The sequence below is a fragment of the Mus pahari genome, chromosome 20 (assembly GCF_900095145.1).
Source record: "Mus pahari chromosome 20, PAHARI_EIJ_v1.1, whole genome shotgun sequence".
Lineage (NCBI taxonomy): Eukaryota > Metazoa > Chordata > Mammalia > Rodentia > Muridae > Mus > Mus pahari.
This window is the reverse complement of record NC_034609.1, coordinates 29,058,042-29,062,819: the sequence shown is the minus strand read 5'-3', so window position 1 is coordinate 29,062,819 and position 4,778 is coordinate 29,058,042. Positions and strand designations below refer to the sequence as shown.

The following is a 4,778-nucleotide window of genomic DNA, read 5'->3' as shown; positions in this document are numbered from 1 at the left end:
CCCCATACATCTTTTTTTTTAAGATTTATTTATTAATATATGTAAGTACACTGTAGCTGTCTTCAAACACAGGAGAAGAGGGGGTCATATCTCATTTCAGATGGTTGTGAGCCAGCATGTGGTTGTTGGGATTTGAACTCAGGACCTTCTGAAGAGCAATCAGTGCTCTTAACCACTGAGCCATCTCTCCAGCCCTCTTTTTTTTTTCCCTAGGAAAAGTTATCACATTTATCTTTTATGTATACTTTAGGACTCAAAGATAAACAATGATAATGTTGACTGAAGTCTAAATCATTAGCTTCTGGGATAAGGATGGAGCTCTGTGATAGAATGCTTGCCTGCCTGCCTAAGGGCCTCAGTTTTATCCTAGCCTAAGTAAAATAAATAAAATATTAACCTCTCTTCAAGTACCTTCACCTAAGTCTTTATCTCAGATCACCTTGAGAGTAATTGACAATAATAGCTGATGTGTGGGCAAATAAGGCATTGTCTTTAAAAGGAAGGGAAGAAAAAGAACAACAACAAAAAAACCCACTTAAGCTGTTGTTACTATGTATGACCTCTGAGGTATCAGAAGCCAGGAATAGGGTCCATGTAACCTTAGGACTGCTTTCTGGGGACAAAACAAAACTCCTCTGTGCTGTTCTATCAGCTGAGAAAATGCTGAAAACTCATAGGAAAGAACTAAAGGATGTTTTCTTTCTTCTAGGAAATCCTGATGTCCTAAAGGAAAGCCAAGCCAAAGAACAAGCCATTGCAAGCTAGAGACTGGCTGAGAGAGAAGACTCGTGTGATGAGAGGCAGTTAGGGTAATGAGAGGAGGGTCTGAGGCTCAGTAGCACACTACCTCACATGTTTGAAGCCTTGGATTTAATATCCAGAACTGAAAAATAAGAGCAGATTTGTTGGGCTGGAGAGATGGCTCAGTGGTTAAGAGCACTGACTGTTTTTCCAAAGGTCCTGAGTTCAATTCCCAGCAACCACATGGTGGCTCACAACCATCTGTAATGGAATCTGATGCCCTCTTCTGGTGTGTCTGAAGAAAGCTACAGTATGTTCATATATATAAAATAAATAAATAACTCTTTTTTAAAAAAAGCAGATTTGTTTCCTGAAGTACTAACTACAACCACCCTATGCAGAAAATTGATAAAGAAAAGTGGGTATTATTTGTGTATTTATTTATTGGGAGTGAGCAATGCTTATGTGTGGAGGTCAGAGGACAACTTGCCGAAGTAAATTCTTTTTACCTTGTGGGTCCTGAGGATGGAACTTAAATTATCAGGTTTGGTGGCAAAAACCTTTACCAGCTAAGCCATCTTGCCAGCTGCTGTGTTTTATTTTTATGAATAATTGGGATTTGGAGGGGATATTTTGTTTTGTGGTATGGTCTTGTTATATAGCCCTGGCTTGCCTTTTACCCACTTTGTAGCCCAAGGTGGCCTCAAATTGAATTTATAGTCATCCCCCATATCTTCCCTTCTGGGATTACAGGCATGAGCCACCATTCCTGGCTTATAAAGGATAGTCTTAGAATATTCTAGAATGTGATATAGACTGGAAAAAAATATATGTTTAGTATTAGTAGGTTGTTACTTAGGAAGAATTATAAGGATGCCCCCTTACTTTAAAAGAAATTATTAGGGCTGGAGAGATGACTCAGCGGTTAAGAACACCCACTGCTCTTCCAGAGGTCCTGAGTTCAATTTCCAGCAACCACATGGTGGCTCACAACCATCTGTAATGGGATCTGATGCCCTCTTCTGGTGTGTCTGAAGACAGCTACAGTGTACTCACATAAATAAACATAAATAAATCTTAAAGAAATTATTATATTTTATTTATTTATTTATTTTGTGTGTGTGCGCGCGCTCACATGCCTGCATGTCAGGGTACATGTGCGGGGATTAGAGGGTAACTTGCAGACATTGGTTCTCTTCTGCAATGTGGGTCCCAGGAATGAAACTTAAGGTTGGTCTTAGGCATGGTCTCAAGCACTCTTACCTGGTGAGTCATTTCACCATTATCCCCTACACACACACACACACACACACACACACACACACACACACACACCTTTATTGAAAATGTAGGAAAGGGTTGTATTAGGGTTCTCTAGAGTTACAGAAATTATGGAATATCTATATAAAGGGAATTTATTGTGAAGAATGACAGTGTGAAGTCCAATTAACCCAACAATGGGCAGCTGTGGATAGGAACTCCAAGAATCTAGTAGTTGCTCAGTTCCATGAGGCTAGTTATTGAAGCTGGTCTTCTGTAGAAGTAAGTTCCAACAGATGTGCTGGCAAGTGACTGCAAGCAGTCGAAAAAGAGTGAATCTTCCTTCTTCCAGTAATCCTATAAAGGCCTCCAGCAGAAGGTGTGGCTCAGATTAAGGTGTGTACCACCATGTCTGGATCTGGGACTTGTTTTGTTCCATGCAAACCTTGAACTCAGTTGCCTCAATCTCCTGGGATTAAAGGTGTGTATGACCTTGCCTGGGCCTAAACTTTTCATGGCCACTATACCTCAAGATCTCCATGCCAAGATCCAGGTCAGAAACTTGTGTCTTCTGGCTTCAAGATCTAGATCACAGGAGTACCCTCCAATTCTGGATTGTAGTTCATTCCAGATATAGTCAAGTTGACAACCAGGAATAGCCACCACAAGGGTCCTTCCCAGGGACTTTCACCTAGGTTTGTAGTCCATGGAGATTGGTCAAAACCTTTTAGCAGATAACTGCCCAGTTTAGCATATGGTTTTGGTGATGTCACCATATTTTAGAAACTGTCCCGCAGCCTTTTTGGTGGGAGCAGATTCCTAAGAGTAATTTCAAATTCTTAAGGGTTGGGCACCTGAACATGACAGATAAGCAAAGTGCTAATCTGTCAATTGGTGTCCATGCTGACAAAAGATGTGTCATTGTAACTCCCTGGTAGAATACTTTAGCATGTGTGAGGATTTGGGGTGGATCTGTACTGAGACCAAAAAAAAAAAAAGAAGAAGAAGAAGAAGAAGTTGGTGGTGTAGCCAAAATGTGTCGGTACACACCTGTAATCCCAGCATTTGAGAGGTTTCGGCAGAAGGATCATGAATTGGAAGCCAATCTGAGCTGTATAGCAACACCTTGTCTAAAAAAGGAGGAGGGGGAAGTTTATGCCAGAAAATCACCAAATGAAAGGGCAATGTGTTAACAATAGACAAGAGGCTTTACTTTGGTATAAGACAGTGATTGTCAACCTTCCGAGTGCTGACATCCTTTAATTCCACTTGTGTTGACCCCTAACCATAAAATTATTTTTGTTGCTACTTCACAACTGTAACTTTCCTGCTGCTGTAATTGTAATGTAAATGTTTTTTCCAATGGTCTTGGGTGATCCCTGTGAAAGGATCTTTTGACCTCCCCCCCAACCCCCAGAGAACCCACAGATCGAGAACCACTATTATTGGGCCTAAGGATACATGTGAATTTTCTGTTGTCTTTGTACCTATTACGAACATGTATGGGATATGACATGATCCATCCAGTTTATTAGATTCTCTCATATTCATTCGTCTTCTCTCCCTCTTCCTCCCCCTCTCCCTCTCCCTCTCCCTCTCCATCTCCCTCTCTCTCCTTCCCCTGCTCCCTCTCGGGCACACTAGGATGCTAGAATAGCATGGTGCCTCTGAACTATGACTCCAGCTCCAGTAAGGCAAATCTTTATTGAATACTCATTCCCTTGCAGCTCCCTGTTTTGAACACTGGATTCAAGAAGTGCTTGTTGCCCTTGAACTTAAAAGTTTAAATGTAAAAGATGCAACAGCTGGGGCTGGAGAGATGGCTCAGTAGTTAAGAGCACCTCCTGTTCATTCAGAGGACCTGGGTTGGTTCCCAGAACCCACATGGCAGACCACAACTGTCTGTAACTCCAGTGCCAGGGTATCTGACACCCTTTTCTGGCCTATGAGGGCACCAGGAATGTATATGGTAGCCACAAACACTCATACACAAACACACACAGACACACACACAAAGAAAACTTTAAAAAGGGAAGAAATGAATTCGCAGTAAAAAAAAAAAAAAAAGAATGTAAAGAAAATCATTCTAGTAGCATCTCACTTCAGCTGGATCTGAAATGCTGCAAAGGTATTAATAGGTGAACCACAGCTTGTAAGGTAAAGAGCATATAAAGACATACGGACATAAAGGTATATAAATATTTGAGGACAGTGGGTCAACCCAGCAGATGTGAAGCTGAACCTCATAAAACATTTGGATAAGCTGGGCGTGGTGGCGCATGCCTTTAATCCCAGCACCTTGGGAGTCAGAGGCAGGTGGATTTCTGAGTTCGAGGCCAGCCTAGTCTACAGAGTGAGTTCCAGGACAGCTAGGTCTACACAGAGAAACCCTGTCTCGAAAAAAAAAAAATTGGATAGGCCTCAGTGTCTGTGTGCATCAGCTGCCAGACCAATTGCTAATACTGTAAAGACATCATTTCCATCATCTCCTGCCCAGACCCCAACAGTTTCTTCCCTTATCAATGTCTTCTTTCTTTGGACCCCTGTTCCTTTACCCTCAGTTGAAATGGTCACCCTTTCAAGTACCCGAAACCCATGCTTGGGAAGTAGGTTAATTCTGGTTTTTGCTCTCTTCTGCATTTTTCAAGCATTGGTTGTTTAGCTTTCTGTAATGCATCACATCCATTTACAAAATACCTTAGTGACCGCCTTTCCAAACGTTCTGAGATTACAGGTGTACCCCACCATGCCTAACCTAGTTTTATCTTTTTTTTTTT

The 4,778-nt window shown here is 41.6% G+C and overlaps 1 protein-coding gene across 1 annotated transcript in view; it reads left to right on the top strand.

Moving 5' to 3' along the window:
• Nucleotides 1–4,778, top strand: part of LOC110337347 — a 15,760-nt gene that overhangs the window by 5,179 nt on the left and 5,803 nt on the right. The gene's annotated exons all lie outside the window — the stretch shown is intronic.